This window comes from Pseudorca crassidens, chromosome 1 (genome assembly GCF_039906515.1).
Source record: "Pseudorca crassidens isolate mPseCra1 chromosome 1, mPseCra1.hap1, whole genome shotgun sequence".
In the NCBI taxonomy this organism is placed as follows: Eukaryota; Metazoa; Chordata; class Mammalia; order Artiodactyla; family Delphinidae; genus Pseudorca; species Pseudorca crassidens.
The window spans coordinates 104,253,004-104,274,214 of NC_090296.1; the positions used below are offsets into that span (position 1 = coordinate 104,253,004).

At 39.2% G+C, this 21,211-nt stretch overlaps 1 protein-coding gene across 2 annotated transcripts in view; it reads right to left on the reverse strand.

Annotated features, from left to right (window-relative positions):
• Positions 1-21,211, reverse strand: part of DNAAF4 (dynein axonemal assembly factor 4) — a 74,198-nt gene that overhangs the window by 43,422 nt on the left and 9,565 nt on the right. The window lies entirely within an intron of this gene.

Below are 21,211 nucleotides of genomic sequence, written 5' to 3' on the forward strand. Positions count from 1 at the left end.
TTTTTTGCTTGTTTGTTATGTCAGCCCAAGCAGACTAGGACATTTTCTTTTCCCTTTGGCAGATTTTCAAATAGGTGAAAGGTGGCCCAAAGATATCGTTGAGAGTTATAAGGAGAGCCAATGGCTAATTAATTCACAAAGTAAAAAATCAAACTTATGAATAACTGAGAGGAACTTGTTAAACTCTCCAGCAAATTTGGACATAAGTAAACTGAAAGGCAGAATAATAACCTAACTAAATTGAAATCTGGACTTTCATATAAAGCATAAGAATTTGTAAGTGTCTTGGAAACTCCAGGTGTAGACAAGGATAAGAGCAAACTCTTACTATAGTAGTTAGCTCTATCTGTCCTTGAACAAAAGTTATTACTCGATAGAAAATTCTTTGGTCTTACACTATATGATTTCACAATCCTGTCATGATTTGTTGGTATCTTTCAAAGATTCAGCTTTGGCTTATTGATGAAGAAATCTTTCTTAAGTCAGTACCTGGGTTTACTACACAGAGACATAGTACTGACATATTTAATGTCATATATGTTAAAATGCTTCTATTAAACTAGCCTTCAAATTCAAGGAACAAATCTGACAGAACTGAGGAACAGAAGAAAAACTGTTAGTTTTTTAAACCAGATTTTGACTAATGGAAATGAATTAATATCATACTCTTGTACCCTACTCTTCACCTTATCCTTGTTGTTCAATAGTAATCTTATTCACCTCTGATAACAGACTTTTGCAAACAATTTCCTTTTTGGAGGTGTCCAACTGAACTCAGCTACTTCCATCTCAAAAGACCTTGCTGTTGAGATGACAAGGAACCATCAACAACTTAAATCTCTCAACTTCTCTCTGAAAAAAAAGTATTTCTTCTCCCACACTCTGTTCTTTCCAAGGCTAACAAAAACCTAATCAGTATTATAAATGTGTGACCCTATACTATCCATCTCTTTTCCATAACACTATTTCCATAATACATATACTAGCCACTTGAACAACTCAACTGGTACTCAAGCTTAACTCCATGAAGTGTGGGCCACTTACTTCCATATACAGAGAATTAAAAATATATATATTGCCCTAAAATTATCTACTTATAAACCTTCAGTGACTTCCCAAGAAGCTGATTAGGGTCTAGATTCAGGGACCTAGGGAAAGGAGTGGAAGAAGACTGACTGTCTTGCACTCAAGTTGTAAGAGCTCTGAGAAACTGCCCATAGACTTTCTCTGAGCTCTGTGAGGCCAGGAACATAGGAAATAAAAAAAAGATTTTAACCACACCTCTGGAAAAGATGAAAAAGCTTATAGTCAACAAAAAATTGGATATATATGATTGTTGAAAGTTTATTTCTGCACAGATGCTGTGAATTTGGGATATATTTACACAAAACGTAAGTAGGTCAGTAGACTTGACAAAGTGTAAATATAAGAAAGTATCAAAGATACTGCTTTTTCTCATGATACCATGCTAATGGTTAAAGTTAATTTCTCATATGTTTGGAAATTTGGTAGATGTACATAGAATTTTAGTAATTCCTGTTAGAACAAAAAGAAATTAAAAGTCTAAAAAATAATCATAGGAAGATAAGCACTGTTCCTTCTACAAAAATAAATGTTTTGTTATTGAGGAAAACATGTTTATTATTGGGAAAACATAAAAAATTTTAAAAAAACCCAAAGAAAAAAATACTAGTGATCTTAACCCCCATTCATTTTCTATACTTTTTTAATTATAAAAATAAGATTTTATGTAATGACCTTTTTCAAATCGTCAGAAAACACATGGATATACTACCATATTAACTGAAATGGAAAAGCCAATCTTTAAATTCAAAGGTAACTACAAGGGACCCAGAATAACCAAAATAATCTTGAAAAAAACAAAGTTGGAAGGATCATACTTCCTAATTTCAAAATACATTACAGGGGCTTCCCTGGTGGCGCAGTGGTTGAGAGTCCGCCTGCCGATGCAGGGGACGCGGGTTCGTGCCCCGGTCTGGGAAGATCCCACATGCCGCGGAGCAGCTGGGCCCGTGAGCCATGGCCGCTGAGCCTGTGTGTCCGGAGCCTGTGCTCCGCAATGGGAGAGGCCACAACAGTGAGAGGCCCATGTACCGAAAAAAAAAAAACATTACAAAGCTACAGTAATCAAGAAAGTGTGGTACTGACATAAGGACAGACATATAGACCAATGCAATAAAATTGACAGTCCAGAAATAAACTCATACATCTATGAGCTGACTGATTTTTTTTTTTTTTTTTTGGTGGCACGCAGGCCTCTCACTGTTGTGGCCTCTCCCATTGTGGAGCACAGGCTCCGGACGCACAGGCTCAGCGGCCATGGCTCACGGGCCCAGCTGCTCCGCGGCATGTGGGATCCTCCCGGACCAGGGCACGAACCCACGTCCCCTGCATCGGCAGGCGGACTCTCAACCACTGTGCCACCAGGGAAGCCCAAGGTGACTGATTTTTGATAAGGCTTTTTAATAAATGGTGCTGGAACAAATGAATATCCACATGCCAAAGAATGAGGCAGGACCCATACTGCACATCATATACAAAAGTTAGCTAAAAATGGATCAACAACCTAAATATAAGTAAAACCATAAAACTCTTAGAAGAACACATAGGGTAAATCTTCATGACCTTGGATTTGTCAACAGATTTTTAGATATGACTGACACCAAAAGCACGAGCAACAAAAGAAAAAAATAAACAAATTGGACTCTGTGCAAATTTAAAACTTTTGTGTACCAATGGACATTATCAAAGTGAACATATAATCTACAAAGTAGGAGAAAATATTTGAAAGTCATTTACCTAATAAGGGTCTAGTATCTGGAATATATAAAGAACTCTTACAACTCAACAACAAAAAGACAAATATCCCAATTTAAAAATGGGCAAAGGACTTGAATAGACATTTCTCCAAATAAGATAAACAAATGGCCAAGACACACATGAAAAGATGCTCAACATCACTAGTGTCAGGGAAATGCAAATCAAAACCACACTGAGATACCAATTCACACCCAATAGGATGACTATAATCAACAAAATGGAAAATAACAAGTGTTGACAAGGGTTTAAGAAATTGGAATCATCATATATTGCTGGAAGGAATGTAAAAGGGGCACCCATTATGAAAAATTATTTGGTGGTTCCTCCAAAAATTAAACATACAATTACAAATGACCCAGCAATTCTATTCCTAGGTTTATTCACAAAAGAATTGAAAACAGGTACTCAAACAAATACTTGCAAGTGAATGTTAACAGCAGCACTATTCACAATAGCCAAAAGATGAAAAGAACCTAAATTGCCACCAAATGATGAATGGATAAACAAATTGTGGTATACGCATGCAACAGAATATTGTTCAGCCATAAAAACGAATGAAGGTCTCAGATATGTTACAACATGGATAAATCCTACAAACATTATACTAAGTGAAAGACAGCAGACACCAAAGGCCGTATATTGTATGCGAAATGTCCAGAATAGGCAAATTCATAGAGACAGAAAGTAGATTACGGATTTTAAGGGACTAAGGGGAGGGAAGAGTGGGGAGTGACTGCTAATGGGTATGGGGTACCTTTTGGAGGTGATGAAAATATTCCAGAATTAGATAGTCATGATGGTTGTATAACCTGTGAATAAACTAAAAGCCAAAGAATTGTATACTTTATTTTTTTTATGTGTATGTGTATATATATGTACACAAACACACACAATGGAATATTATTCAGCCTTAAAAAAGAAGAAAATGCTGAATCATACATATGTGGAATCTTAAAAGAAAAAGTCAGAATCACAGAAAGTTGAATGGTGGTACCAGGGGCTGGGGGAGTGGGGGAAATGGGAACATATTGGTAAAAGGGTACAAACTTTCAGCTATAAGATGAACAAGTGCTGAGGATCTAATGTATAGCATGGTAACTATAGTTGATAAACTGTACTACATAATTGAAAGTTGCTAAGAGGGTAGATCTTAAAGATTCACATTAAAAAAAAAGATTAAAAAAGGGTAGCTATGTTACGTGACAGATGTGTTAATGAACTTGACTATGGGATTCCTTCCACTATATAAACGTGTATGAAATCTTCACATTGTACACTTTAAATATACTACAATTTTATTTGTCAATTATACCTCAAAAACTGGAAAAAAATAGCTTAAAAATAAAAAGTTACCATGGCAGCAGTTTGAAGAAGACCCTGAGTTCACCTCCTTCAATAAACATACCAAAATTACAACTATTTACAGAGCAATTGATGAGAAAGGACCTAAAGACTAACAGAAAAGATTTTCTACAACTAAAAATATATAGAAGGAACCATGAGACAGGTAGAAGGGGTAGAGACCTATGGTCAAGACCCACACTTCCAGCAGGCAACCCACAAACACGAGGATAAACACAGTTGCAAATGTTCTTCCCAAAGAGAGAAGGGTCCGAATTCACATCGGGTTCCCTAGCCCAAAGGTCCTGTACCACAAAGATAAGCCCCCAGAACATGATGCTTTGAAGGCCAGTGAGGATTTTGTGCAGGAGAGCTGGAGAGCTGTAGGAAACAGACTCTACTCTTAAAGGGAGTATGCAAAATTTCACACACTCCAAGACCTAGCAGAGGCAATAATGTGAAAAGAGCTTAGGTCAGACCCACTTGCTGATATTGGAAAGCCTTCCAGAGAGCCAGGAAGCAACTTGGACTCCTCCTGGAGATAAAGACATGGGCAGCAGCCACTCTGGGGAGCTTGTTCTACCATGAGAACACTGGTGCTGGTAACATTTTGGAGTCCTCCCTCTAGTTTATTATTGCAGGAGGCTTACCTGTCCACCAGTCTATCAGTACCAGTACCAGGACACCTAAGGTCAAGCAGCCAACTGCAGAGGAGACCTAGCTTTCCCCACTAGTGGGCGGGCACCAGCCTTGGCTCCATAGCCTCCCAGCCAGCCACCTTAGGATCTGGCCCCACCCACCAGTGGGCTGACACAAGACCCAGGATCCCCCAGGATTCACCCCCACCTTCCAGCAGGCAGCACCAATCCTGAGACACCCAGGCTCTGCAGCCAGCTGCTCCAGGATGCCCTGCCCACAGACAGCCTTGCTGGGACCTGGCCCCACTCAGGTTGGCACAAATCCCGGGACAGCCCAAGCCATGCATCCAACCATGCCAAGACCCAGCTCTGCCCATAATCAGCTGATTGCCGCCTCTTGAGGAAGGGCCTAGCAGCCAACAGGCACAGGGGCCAGCGCTCTCTACCAGCATGCCCACAGTAATTGGCCCTGCCACAACAGAAGGCACATAGGGGGCACCCCTAGATCATATAGCTACGGTGACACAAGGGGAGTATGTTGCTGAGCCCCATAGGATGGCTTTTATTTTATCTTTAATATTAATTAATTAATTAATTAATTTGGCTGCATCAGGTCTTAGTTGTGACAGGTGGGAATCTTCATTGCCGTGTGTTGGATATTTGTTGCAGCGTGCAGGATCTTTACTTGCAGCATGTGGGATTTAGTTACCTGACCAGAGATCAAACCCAGGCCCTGTGCATTGGGAACACAGAGTCTTAACCACTGGACCACCAGGGAAGTCCCAGGACATCTTTTACACAAGCCGACTTCTTCATGATTGGGAAATATAAATGACCTACTTAATAAGTCCCCTACATACGAACCTTCAAGTTGAGAACTTTCAAAGATGTGAAAACAAAAAAACAAAACAAAACAAAAAAAAGATGTGAATGTGCATTCGCACATACAATCACGTGAGTTAGTTCACATGCCGGGCGTACGTTGCCACGCACATGCATCCGCTACAGTGGTTGTGTTTTTGTGTACTTTACTGTACAGTATCTTTATTTCAAGCCCAGGATGTCCAAAAGCAAGCGTAAAAGCAGCGGTGATGACAAGAAAGCAGTGGCCCAGAGAAAGTACAAAGAGAGACAAGAGGAAGAAGAAGTAACTGAAGAACTGAAGAGATTCACGATGCAAGAAATGGCAAGGGGATTTTCTTTATTTGAGGAGGCACTGTTAGTTTTTGAGGCACAGGACCCAAATGTAGAAGTGTACACAAAGGTTGCAGCAGCCATTCAGAATGCAATCCAGTGCCACCATGTCATCTATGACGAGAAAAAAAAAGAGCTACTACCCAGACATCACTGGATCGTTTTTTCAAGAGGGTAGATAGAACTGAATCCAGCAAAGAACCAGAACCTGTGCCATCAATGTCAGGCATGAGTGAAATTGCAGCTTGCCCTCTGCCTCCTATTGCTGACGATCCTTTAGCTCCATCATCTCCCACCTCCTCTCCCTCCTCCAGTCAGTAACTCTTCTTGCCTGTTCACTTGATGCCAGCCCCTGTATGCCAGCTGTTGTACTGTACTACTGTACTTTTCAAGGTACTGTATTGTGAGATTAAAAATGTTTTCTTTATTTTTCTTTTTTGTTTTTTATGTATTATGTGTGTGAAAAGTATTATAAACCTATTACATTACAGTACTATATAGCTGATTATGTTAGTTGGGTACCTAGGCTAACTTTGTTGGTCTTACGAAAAAATTGGACTTATGAACACGCTCTTGGAATGGAACTTGTTTGTGTGTAGGGAACCTACTGTAAACACAAAGAATTAGGCAAAATGCGGCAACAAAGGACATGTTCCAAACAAAGGAACAAGATAAAACTCCAGAAGTAGAACTATACAAAGTGAAGACAAACAATCTACCCAATAAAGGATTTAAGGTAATGATCATAAAGATGCTTCATGAACTTAGGAGAAGAATGAATGACCATAGTGAGAAGTTTAACAAAGAGCTAGAAAATATAAAGAAGAACCAAACAGAGCTGATGCGTACAATAACTGAAATAAAAAATACACTAGAAGGAATCAACAGTAGATTATATGATACAGAGGAATGGATCACCGAACTGGAAGACAAAGTAGTAGAAATCACCGAAGCTGAACAGAAAAAAGAATTAAAAATAAAATGAGGACAGTCTTAAACACCTCTAGAACAACAAGCATACAAACAATCGCCTTATAGAGGTCTCAGATGGAGAAGAGAGAGAGAAGGGGGCAGAGTACTTATCTGAAGTGATAAGAGTTGAAAATTCCCCTATCCTGGGAAAGGAAACAGACATCCAGGTCTATGGAGCACAGAGTCCTAAATAACATCAATCTGACGAGGTCCACGCCAAGCCACACTGTAATTAAATGGCAAAAAATAAAGAGAGAATCTTAAAAGCATCAAGGGAAAAGCAACTAGCTACATACAAGGGAGCTCCCATAAGACTGTTAGATGACTTTTCAGCAGAAACTTTGCAGGCCAGAAGGGAGTGGCACGATATATTTAAAGTGATGAAAGGGAAAAACCTTCAACCAAGAATACATGGTAAGGCTATCATTCAGATTTGAAACAGAGATACAGAGTTTTACACACAAGCAAAAGCAAAGAGTTCAGCACCACTAATCTGGCTTTACAAGAAATGTTAAAGGGACTTCTCTAAGCAAAAAAGAAAAGACCAGAACTAGAAATATGAAATTTATGAAAGAAAAAAAACCTCCCTGGTAAAGGCAAATATACAGTAAAGGTAGTAGATCAACCACTTATAAAGCCGGTAGGAAGGTTAAAAGACAAAAGTAGTAAAATCACCTATATCCACAATAGACAGTTACAGGATACACAGAACAAAAAGATGTAAAAGATAATGTCAAAAGCATTAAACGTGGGGGGAGGGAGAGCTAAAAACAATCACATACATATACAGGTTACTATATATAATCTCATCATAACCACAAAGCAAAAATCTATAATAGAAACACAGAAAAGGGAAAGGAATCCAAACATAACACTAAAGAAAGACATCAAATCACAAGGGAAGAGAGCAAATGAATAAGAAAGGAACAAAAAATAACTACAGGGACTTCCCTGGAGGCACAGTGGTTAAGAATCCGCCTGCCAATGCAGGGGACGTGTTTGACTCCTGGTCTGGGAAGATCCCACATGCTGCAGAGTAATTAAGCCCGTGTGCCACAACTACTGAGCCTGCGCTCTAGAGCCCGCGAGCCACAATTACTGAGCCCGCCTGCCACAACTACTGAAGTCTGTGCGCCTAGAGCCCATGCTCCACAACAAGAGAAGCCACTACAATGAGAAGTCCGTGCACCACAATGAAGAGTAGTCCCCACTCGCTGAAACTAGAGAAAGTCCACACAGCAATGAACACCTAACGCAGCCAAAAATAAATAAATTTTAAAAAAGAACTACAAAAACAGCCCCAAAAATATTAACAAAATGGCAATAAGTACATACCTATCAATAATAACTTTAGATGTATATGAACTAAATGCACCAATCAAAGGACACAGAGTGGCTGAATATGTACAAAAACAAGACCCATCTATATGGTGCCAACAAGAGATTCACTTCATATCTAAAAACAGACTGAAAGTGAGGGAATGGAAAAGGGTATTTCATGCAAAGAGAAATGGAAAGAAAGCTGGGGTACCAATACTTAGACAAAATAGACTTTAAAACAAAGACTGTAACAAGAGATGAAGAAGAACTTTACATAATGATAAAGGAATCAATCCAACAAGAAGATATAACCATTGTAAATATATGTTCACTCAACATAGGAGCACCTAAATACATAAAGCAAATATGAACAAACATAAAGGGAAAAACTGACATTAACACAGTAAAAGTAGCATATTTCAACACCCCACTTAAATCAATAGATCATTCAGACAAAAAAAAAATCAATAAGGAAACACTGGCCTTAAATAACACATTAGATCAGATGAACTTAATAGATATATATTTATACATAGAACATTTCATCTAAAAACAGCAGAATAAACATTTCAAGTACACATGGAACATTTTCCAGGAAACATCATATGCTAGACTACAAAACAGGTCTGAATAAATTTAAGAAGACTGAAATCATATCAATCATGTTTTCTGACCACAACACTATGAAGCTAGCAGTCAACTATAAAAAATAAACTGCAAGAAACACAAACATATGGAGGCTAACAATATGCTACTGAACAAACAATGGGTCACTGAAGAAATCAAAGCGGAAATCAAAAAATACCTGGAGACAAATGAAAACAGAAACACAATGATCCGAAATCTACGGCATGCAGCAAAAGCAGTTCAAACAGGGAAGTTTACAGCGATACAAGCCTACGTCACAAAACAAGAAAAATCTGAAGTAAACAACCTAATCTTACAACTGAAGAACTAGAAAAAGAAGAACAAATAAAATCCAAAGTAGAAAGAAAGAAATAATAAAGATCAGAGCAGAAATAAATGAAAGAGACAGACAACAACAGAAAAGATCCATGACACTAAGAGCTGAATCTTTCAAAAGATAAAATTGATAAACATTTAGCCAGACAGATCAAGAAAAGAGAGGGTCCAAATAAATAAACTCACAAATGAAAACAGATAAGTTAAAACTGACACCACAGAAATACAAAGCATCATAAGAGACTACTACAGTTATGTGTCAATAAAATGGGCAACCTAAAGGAAATGGATAATTCTTAGAAACGTAAAATCTCCCAAGACTGAATCAAGAAGGAATACAAATATGAACAGACCAATTCGGTTCATATTGAAATTATTAATTTTAAAAACTCCCAATCAACAAAAGTACAGGACCAGACAGTATCACAGGTGAATTTTACCAAACATTTAAAGAAAAGTTAACATCTACCCTTCTCAAACTAATCCAAAAAACTGAAGAGGGAGGAATGCATCTGAAGTCATTATATGAGGCCAGCATCACCCTGATACCAAAACCAGACAAAGACACCACAAAAAAAGAAAATTATAGGCCAGTATCACTGATGAACACAAATGGAAAAATCCTCAACAAAATATTAGCTAGCTGAATCCAACAATACATTAAAGGGATCAAACACCATGATCAAGTGGGATTCATCCCAGGGATGCCAGGATATCCACAAATCAATCAATGTGACACACGATATTAACAAACTGAATAATAAAAATTATAAGATCATCTCAACAGATGCACAGACAGCTTTCAACAAAATTCAACATCCGTTTATGATAAAAACTGTCCACAGGGGAGGACCTTCAAGATGGCAGAGGAATAAGACATGGAGATCACCTTCTTCCCCAAAAATACATCTACATGTGGAACAACTCCTACAGAACACTTACTGAACGCTGGCAAAAGACCTCAGACTTCCCCAAACACAAGAAACTCCCCACGTGCCTGGGTAGGGCAAAAGAAAAAAGAATAAACAGAGACTAAAGAATAGGGATGGGACCTGCACCAGTGGGAGGGAGCTGTGAAGAAGGAAAGGTTCCCACACACTAGAAGCCCCTTCACGGGCAGAGACTGTGAGTGGCAGAGGGGGGAACCTTCACAGCCACGGAGGAGAGCACAGCAACGGGGTGCGCAGGGCAAAGCGGAGAGATTCCCGCACAGAGGATCAGGCCAAACAGCACTCACCAGCCTGAGAACGTTGTCTGCTCACCCGTCAGGGTGGGGGTGGGGGGTGGGAGCTGAGGCTTGGGCTTCAGAGGTCAGACCCCAGGGAGACGACTGGGGTTGGCTGAGTGAAAACAGCCTGAAGAGGGCTAGTGCGCCACAGCTAGCCGGGAGGGAGTCTGGGAAAAAGTCTGGAACTGCCTAAGAGTCAAGAGACCGTTATTTCGGGGTGCATGAGGAGAGGAGATTCAGAATACCGCCTAAATGAGCTTCAGAGATGGGCGCAAGCTGCAGCTATCAGCATGGACCCCAGAGATGGGCATGAAACACTAAGGCTGCTGCTGCAGCCACCAAGAAGCCTGTGTGCAAGCACAGGTCACTATCCACACTTCCGCTCCCAGGAGGCTGTGCAGCCCACCACTGTCAGGGTCCCGTGATCCAGGGACAACTTCCCCGGGAGAACACACGGCGCGCCTCAGGCTGCTGCAACGTCACGCCGGCCTCTGCCACTGCAGGCTCGCCCCGCATTCCATACCCCTCCCTCCCCCTGGCCTGAGTGAGCCAGAGCCCCCTAATCAGGTGCTCCTTTAACCCCCTCCTGTCTAGGCAAAGAACAGATGCCAGAGGGTGACCTACATGCAGAGGCGGGTCCAAATCCAAAGCTGAACCCTGGGAGCTGTGCGAACAAAGAAGAGAGAGGGAAATCTCTCCCAGCAGCCTCAGGAGCAGCAGATTAAATCTCCACAATCAACTTGATGTACCCTGCTTCTGTGGAATACCTGAATAGACAACAAATCATTCCAAAATTGAGGCTGTGGACTTTGGGAGCAACTGTAGACTTGGGGTTTGCTGTATGCAACTGACTAGTTTCTGACTGTTATGTTTATCTTAGTATAGTTTTTTAGGGCTTGTTATCATTGCTGGATTTGTTTACTGGTTTGGTTGCTCACTTTTTTTATTACTTTTTAAATTTTTGTATTTTAATAATTTTTTAATTTTTTATTTTAATAACTTTATTTTTTGTTTCTTTCTTTTATTTTCTCCCTTTTCTTCTCAGCTCTGTGGCTGACAGGGACTTGGTGCTCCAGCCAGGTGTCAGGCCTGAGTCTCTGAGGTGGGAGAGCCGCGTTCAGGACACTGGACCACCAGAGACCTCCCGGCCCCAGGTAATATCAATCGGCGAGAGCTCTCTCAAAGATCTCCTTCTCAACGCCAAGCAAGCAAGCTCCAGTGCTGGACACCCCATGCCAAACAACTAGCAAGACAGGAACACAACCCCACCCATTAGCAGAGAGGCTGCCTAAGATCATAGTAAGTTTACAGACACCCCAAAACACCACCAGACGCGGTCCTGCCCACCAGACACGGTCCTGCCCACCAGAAAGACACGATCCAGCTACATCCACCAGAACACAGGCAACAGTCCCCTCCACCAGGAAGCCTACACAACCCACTGAACCAACCTTATCCACTGGGGGCAGACACCAAAAACAACAGGAACTACGAACATGCAGCCTGCGAAAAGGAGACCCCAAACACAGTACATTAAACAAAATGAGAAGACAGAGAAATATACAGCAGATGAAGGAGCAAAACAAAAACCCACCAGACCAAACAAATGAAGAGGAAACAGGCAGTCTACCTGAGAAAGAATTCAGAGTAATGAAAGTAAAGATGATCCAAAATCTTGGAAATAGAATGGAGAAAATACAAGAAACGTTTAACAAGGACCCAGAAGAACTAAACAGCAAACAAACAATGATGAACAACAAAATAAATGAAATTAAAAATTCTCTAGAAGGGATCAATAGCAGAATAACAGAGGCAGAAGAACGAATAAGTGACGTGGAAGATAAAATAGTGGAAATAACTGCTGCAGAGCAGAATAAAGAAAAAAGAATGAAAAGAATTGAGGACGTTCTCAGAGACCTCTGGGACAATATTAAACACACCAATATTCGAATTATACAGGTCCCAGAAGAAGAAGAGAGAAAGAAAGACTCTGAGAAAATATCTGAAGAGATTATAGTGGAAAACTTCCCTAATATGGGAAAGGAAATAATCAAGTCTGGGAAGCACGGAGAGTCCACTACAGGATAAATCCAAAGAGAAACAAACCAAGACATATTAATCAAACTATCAAAAATTAAATACAAAGAAAAAATACTAAAAGCAGCAAGGGAAAAGCAACAAGTAACATACAAGGGAATCCCCATAAGGTTAACGGCTGATCTTTCAGCAGAAACTCTGCAAGCCGGAAGGGAGTGACAGAACATATTTAAAGTGATGAAAGGGAAAAACCTGTAAACAAGATTACTCTACCCAGCAAGGATCTCATTCAGAATCAACGGAAAAATTAAAACCTTTACTGACAAGCAAAAGCTAAGAGAATTCAGCACCACCAAACCAGTTTTAAAAAAAAAAAAAATGCTAGGGCTTCCCTGGTGGCGCAGTGGTTGAGAGTCCACCTGCCAATGCAGGGGACACGGGTTCGTGCCCCGGTCCGGGAAGATCCCACATGCCACGGAGCGGCTGGGCCCGTGAGCCATGGCCACTGAGCCTGCGCGTCTGAAGCCTGTGCTCCGCAGCGGGAGAGGCCACAGCAGTGAGAGGCCTGCGTACCACAAAAAAAAAAAAAAAAAAAAAAAAAAAAAATGCTAAAGGAACTCTTCTAGGCAAGAAACACAAGAGAAGGAAAATACCTACAATAACAAACCCAAAACAATTAAGAAACTGGTAACAGGAACATATATATCGATAATTACCTTAAATGTAAATGGATTAAATGCTCCAACCAAAAGACACAGACTGGCTGAATGGATACAAAAACAAGACCCGTACATATGCTATCTACAAGAGACCCACTTCAGACCTAGGGACACATACAGACTGAAAGTGAGGGAATGGAAAAAGATATTCCATGCAAATGAAAATCAAAAGAAAGCTGGAGTCGCAATTCTCGTATCAGACAAAAGAGACTTTAAAATAAAACCTATTACAAGAGACAAAGAAGGACACTACATAACGATCAAGGGATCAATCCAAGAAGAAGATATAACAATTGTAAATATTTATGCACCCAACATAGAAGCACCTCAAAACGTAAGGCAAATGATAACAGCCATAAAAAGGGATATCGATAGTAACACAATCATAGTAGGGGACTTTAAAACCCCACTTTCAGCAATGGACAGATGATCCAAAATGAAAATAAATAAGGAAACACAAGCTTAAAATAACACATTAAACAAGATGGACTTAACTGATAGGTATAAGACATTCCATCCAAAAACAACAGAATACACTTTCTTCTCAAGTGCTTATGGAACATTCTCCAGGATAGAACATATCTTGGGTCACAAATCAAGCCTTGGTGAATTTAAGAAAATTGAAATCGTATGAAGTATCTTTTCTGACCACAACGCTATGATACTAGATACCAATTACAGTAAAAAAAACTGTAAAAATTACAAACACATGGAGGCTAAAAATACACTACTAAATAACCATGAGATCACTGAAGAAATCGCAGAGGAAATCAAAAAATACCTAGAAACAAATGACAGTGAAAACACAATGACCCAAAACCTATGGGATGCAGCAAAAGTAGTTAGTTCTAAGAGGAAAGTTTATACCAGTACAATCCTACGTCAAGAAACAAGAAAAATCTCACATAAACAAGCTAACCTTACCCCTAAAGCAATTAGAGAAAGAAGAACAAAAAACAAAACGAAAGTTAGCAGAAGTTAAGAAATCATAAAGATCAGATCAGAAATAAATGAAAAAGAAATGAAGCAAACAACAGTAAAGATCAATAAAACTAAAAGCTGGTTCTTTGAGAAGATAAACAAAACTGATAAACCATTAGCCAGACTCATCAAGAAAAAAAGGGAGAAGACTCAAATCAATAGAATTAGAAATGAAAAAGGAGAATTAACAACTGACACTCCAGAAAGACAAAGGATCATAAAAGATTACTACAAGCAACTATATGCCAATAAAATGGACAACCTGGAAGAAATGGACAAATTCTTAGAAAAGCACAACCTTCTGAGACTGAACCAGGAAGAAATAGAAAATAAAAACAGACCAATCACAAGCACTGAAATTGAAACTGTGATTAAAACTCTTCCAACAAACAAAAGCCCAGGACCAGATGGCTTCACAGGTGAATTCTATCAAACATTTAGAGAAGAGCTAACACCTATCCTCAAACTCTTCCAAAATATAGCAGAGGGAGGAACACTCCCAAGCTCATTCTACAATGCCACCATTACCCTGATACCAAAACCAAAGATGTCACAAAAACCAAAAACTACAGGCCAACATCACTGATGAGCATAGATGCAAAAATTCTCAACAAAATACTAGCAGACAGAATCCAACAGCACATGAAAAGGATCATAAACCATGATCAAGTGGTGTTTATCCCAGGAATGCAAGGATTCTTCAATATACGAAAATCAATCAACGTGATACACCATATTAACAAATTGGATAAAAACCATATGATCACCTCAATAGATGCAGAAAAAGCTTTCAACAAAATTCAACACCCAGTTATGATAAAAACCCTCCAGAAAGTAGGCATAGAGGGAACTTACCTCAACATAATAAAGGTCATGTATGACAAACCCAGAGCCAACATCATTCTCAATGGTGAAAAACTGAAACCATTTCCTCTAAGATCAGGAACAAGACAAGGTTGCCCATGCTCACCACTATTATTCAACACAGTTTTGGACGTTTTAGCCACAGCAATCAGAGAAGGAAAAGAAATACAAATCGGAAAAGAAGAAGTAAAACTGTCACTGTTTGCAGATGACATGATACTATATATAAAGAATCCTAAAGATGCTACCAGAAAACTACTAGAGCTCATCAATGAATTTGGTAAAGTAGCAGGATACAAAATTAACGCACAGAAATCTCTTGTATTCCTATACACTAATGATGAAAAATCTGAAAGAGAAATTAAGGAAACACTCCCATTTACTACTGCAACAAAAAGGATAAAATACCTAGGAATAAACCTACCTAAGGAGACAAAAGACCTGTATGCAGAATATTATAAGACACTAATGAAATAAATTAAAGATGATACAAATAGATGGAGAGATATACCATGTCCTTGGATAGGAAGAATCAACGTTGGGAAAATGACTCTACTACCCAAAGCAATCTACATATTCAATACAATCCCGATCAAAGTAGCAATGGCATTTTTCACAGAAGTAGAACAAAAAATTTCACAATTTGTTTGGAAACACAAAAGACTCCGAATAGCCAAAGCAATCTTGAGAAAGAAAAAAGGAGCTGGAGGAATCAGGCTCCCTGACTTCAGACTATACTACAAAGCTACAGTAATCAAGACAGTATGGTACTGGCACAAAAACAGATATATAGATCAATGGAAGAGGATAGAAAACCCAGAGATAAACCCACGAACATATGGTCACCCTATCTTTGATAAAGAGGTAAGAATATACAGTGCAGAAAAGACAGCCTCTTAAATAAGTGGTGGTGAGAAAACTGGACAGCTACATGTAAAAGAGTGAAATTAGAACACTCCCTAATACCATACACAAAAGTAAACTCAAAATGGATTAAAGACCTAAATGTAAGGCCAGACACTATAAAACTCTTACAGGAAAACACAGGAAGAACACTCTAAGACATAAATCACAGCAAGATCTTTTTTGACCCACTTCAGTGAGAGGCTCACGTACCGCAATATAAAAAAAAATAGAGAGTCATGTACCACAATGTTCATTGCAGCACTATTTACAATAGCCAGGACATGGAGGCAGCCTAAGTATCCGTCAACAGATGAATGGATAAAGAAGATGTGGCACATATACGCAATGGAATATTATTCAGCCCCAAAAAGAAATGAAATTTAGTTATATGTAGTGAGATGGATGGACCTAGAGTCTGTTCTATAGAGTGAAGTAAGTCAGAAAGAGAAAAACAAATACCCTATGCTAACACATATATATGGAATCTAAAAAAAAAAAATAGAAGGTTCTGAAGAACCTAGGGGCAGGCAGGAATAAAGATGCAGACGTAGAGAATGGACTTGAGGACACGGGAGGGGGAAGGGTAAGCTAGGATGAAGTGAGAGAGTGGCATTTACACATATACACTAACAAATGTAAAACAGATAGCTAGTGGGAAGCAGCCTCATAGCACAGGGAGATCAGCTCAGTGCTTTATGGGAGGGTGGGAGGGAGACGCAAGAGGGAGGGGATATGGGGCTATATGTATATGTATAGCTGATTCACTTTGTTATACAGCAGAAACTACACAACATTGTAAAGCAATTATACTCCAATAAAGATGTAAAAAAATAAAAAACTGTCCACAAAGTGGGTATGGAGCAAACATACCTTAACATAATAAAGGCCATATATGACAAACCTAGAGACAACATCATTCTCAATGGTAAAAAGCTGAAACCATTTCCTCTAAGATCAGGACAAGACAAGGATGCCCACTCTTGCCACTTTTATACAGCATAGTATGGAAATTCCTAGCCATAGCAACCAGACAAGAAAAAGAAATAAAATGAAGCCACACTGGAAAGGAAGAAGTAAAACCGTTAGTGTTTGCAGATGGCATGATACTATCTATTGAAGATCCTAAAGATGCCAGCAAAAAACTATTAGAATACATGAATTCAGTAAAGTTTGATAATATAAATTTAACATACAGAAATCTGTTGCATTTGTACACATTAACAATGAACTATCAGAAAGAGAAATTTAAAAAACAATCACATTTACAGGAGTTCCCTGGGGGCCTAGTGGTTAGGATTCCGGACTTTCACTCCTGTGACCCTGGTCAATCCCTGGCCAGGGAGCTAAGATCCCATAAGCCATGTGGCCAAATAAATAAATAAATAAACAAAACAATCACATTTACAATTGCATAGAATAAAAAATGAGCAAGTAGTTACTTGTGGCCTTTCTATCCCTTAGTTATACATGCTTCTAATAAACAGGGCATGTGGTTTCACTGATAAGGGCTTTTTAAAGGCCCTATAGTATAATCTAGACAACTCTAGAAAGCAACTCATACCTCATCTGCATGATCAGGCAAAGTTGTTTTACAGTTAAAGTTTCTGAGTTTCAACTTTAAGAAAACAATATCAGAAGAAAGCACTTCAAATCTGACCTGTTTAGTTTAAAAATTAGTGGGAAATGGGGTCCCCTAAAGTAGAAAATGAAACAAAATAAAACCAAAAAATTCAAAATAGAAGAAGGCAACCTATAAAACAAAAGAGTGAAGAAAACAGGAAAAGTAGGCAATAGCAGTCCAAAATAAAGAGGGGGAAAAAAGCATGTTTCAGATTGGTCTGCCATGAATATTCCAACCTTTCATTAATCACTCCTACCCCACCTCAATTCTTCACAGTCTGGGTAGATGACCTTGCTACCTTCACCAAGGAAAAAAAGGGTTACTTTAACTATCTGTGTCTCTAAGAATTTTCCAAATGCTTAGTTATTCTTTACTCCTGCCCTTTAGGGTCAAAAGATAAAATATCCCCTATTACCTAAGATTTAATTTTTTCACCTGTTCCAACCTTCATCCCACCACAAAAAAAAAACTGCTTCATCATCAATCCTCTCTCTTAGTTGTATTATCAATCTCTCACTCTTTACTGGCTTCTTTCTTCAACGTATAAATATGTTCAAAATCCTTCCGTCTTAAGAATACAAAAGCTCTGCCTCCACCCTGCAACCTCTCAAACTCACTCCCCAGAATGAGCTTTCCAAAACACAAACCCAATTATTTTGGGTTTCTTGCTGAAAATTCCTAAAGAGTTCCCTTCAGGAGATTTTTCTAAATATCAAGGTTTTACTTCTGATCAACAAATGTTCCTTGTTGTGCCAAACTCTGTCAGGCACTTATCCAAACTAACTGTAACGTCATTTTCCCATTTATCCCCAGGTAACTGTGGCTTATTCTCCAGTATTCAGCACAAACAACATTGCTTCGTATTTCCTGACCAGCCTCTCAGACTGAAACACCAACCTTTTGCCAGTGTTTTCTCTTTATCTGCCCATGACTTCTTATGCATACTATGGTGTAATCTTTGTTTGTTCTTGTCTGTCACCCTCTCTATACTATGAGTAAACAGAAAGTGAAGACTGATTTGTTCAACTCTGTCTCAGTACCTTTCACAGTATTCAATAAATGTCTGCTAAATGAATGATAGATCAGCAGCAAAGATAATGAGAAGTGGATGCAGCAAACCAAGTTTGAAGCAACAGACTTGAAGTAAAGATTTATTTGAACATGTGTAAAAGTGATTACCGTTTGAAATATCATTCTACAATACCTAAAGCAATTGTTTTATGGGGCTTGAAAGGGAGCCAACAGAATAGACAGCCTGTCTCCTGCTGGCCCCTGCTTATGTGAAGATGTGGATCATCTCCCTGTCAGCCTAAGGATGAAGCAGACACAAAGAAAAAGCAGTGCTAAGGATGCTGCAGAGAGATGGAGTCAGAGCTTGGATTTACTGCTCTATCGCGGAACTTTTCCTGCTGGATCAATCAAATTATCTTTATTGTTTAAATCCTAACATTTTCAATTCCAACTAAGTTGTAAAATGACAAGTTCCTCCCATAACTATATGCATGCCCCTTTGCGATGTGACTTAATCTTTCTTTCCTAGAAAAGGTGCAGTCTATTTCTCTAACCCTTAATCTGGGCTTGGATATACGGGACATTTGGCTAATGGGACATTGGCAAATGTGACACAGCAGAGCCTTTAAAAGGGCTTGTGCATTAGGGCTTTCCCACTTCAGAGGTTTTAAAAGCACTTCTGCATTAGGGCTTTCCCGTTCTTGCCACCAGGAACACTAACTATGAAGTAAAGAAGCCTGTGCTAGCCTCTTGGAGAATGACATACCACATGGAGAGGGGCTCAGCTTTCCCTGGCAAGGCTCTAAACATGTGAGTGAGGCCATCCTAGAACTTCCAGCCACAATCAAGCCAACCTCAGACCACAGGAACAGCCTGACCAACATATAGAATCGTGAGAAAATAAATGTTTTAAGCTACTAAATTCTGGATAGTTTTTATACAGTGTTATTGACTAGATGTTTGTGTTCCCCCAGATATGCTGAAGCTTTAACTCCCATTTGGAAATGGGCTGCTGAGGAGTAATTAAGGTTAAATGAGGTCATAAGCGTGGGGCCCTGATACAATAGGATTAGTTTCTTAATAAGAAGAGACACCAGAGATTTTTTTCTCTCTCTCAGCTATCTGCAAGCCAGAAACCAACCCCAATGGACCTTGATCTGAGACTTCTAGGCTCTAGACCTGTGAGAAAATAAATGTGTGTTGTTCAAGTCATCCACTCTTTGGTATTTTGTTACGGTAGCCCAAGCAGACTTATACTATACAGCATAGCAAACTGACACAGTGAGTCTTAGCACTAGCCCTGCTAATTATTTTTAAAAGGTTACTATTAGGGCTTCCCTGGTGGTGCAGTGGTTAAGAATCCACCCGCCAATGTAGGGGACACAGGTTCGAGCCCTGGTCCAGAAAGATCCCACATGCCGCAGAGCAACTAAGCCCATGAGCCACAACTATTGAGCCTGTGCTCTAGAGCCCATGAGCCACAACTACTGAGCCCATGCACCTGGAACCTGTGCTCCGCAACAAGAGAAGCCACCACAGTGAGAAGCCCGCACACTGCAACAAAGGGTAGCCCCCACTCGCTGCAACTAGGGAGAAGCCCACGCACAGCAACGAAGACCCAACACAGCCAAAAATAAATTAATTAATTAATTTTTAAAAGAAAAGGTTACTACTTAAAAAACCCCATTATTTTGTGGTATATGTAATTCAAGTTTTAAGCTAATTTATGGTTTAAGCTAATAAGGAGTTGCCTTTTGTCATCATATCTCTTCATTTGCTCTTAATGGAACATCAAAGTTCTTTTTTGCTCTTTTCTGAATGGTGTCTAATATTGGACAGAGTAAAAATAGCTACATCTATCTACCAGAATAGAACTATACTATGGTTACAGGGTACTCGAACAATATATTCACATTAATTCATTCAACTGTTTGAGCACCTACTATTTACTTGGCAACTGCTATGATAAGGATGAAAGAAAATGTAGTCTCAACTCTCAACACTGCTCAGGGAAAGAGACAGACAAAATGAATAGTTGGTAGTATAGGGTATAGACTTTCATAGGTTCTATCACTTCAATGTGATCTATAGCTTCATTCTTTATACACTAATGCCCCTAAAGCACCTTTCCAATACTACCAAAGTCAGGCTTTCTTATGTCAGTAGACGAGTAACTTCAAGGTATAGCATTGTGGTACTGCCTGCCAATCAATTGTTCAGCTTTGTTATGTTTACCAATGCAGCAGTGTGTGTGCCATTGTTTAACTATTTTATTAGTTCAGTAAATACTTATTTGTTGCCACAAATTTTATAGTATTTTGCTTAAAGTTTGATAGTATTGATAACATGATCAAGAAAAGGTGTAACTCATCAAGTATACAGAAAGCAGGAATCTTTGGACGGATGACCACGTGTTCGACTATTAAGTAAAAAAAAAAGTATATTAACCATTGGTGACATTTAAAAGTCAAGTAAAAATGATAAAAGAAGCAGAGAAATCTTTGGAATTATGAACTGTTGATTATAAAAACAATACTAGTGATCCAAATGCAAAAGAACAGTCATGAGTCCATAG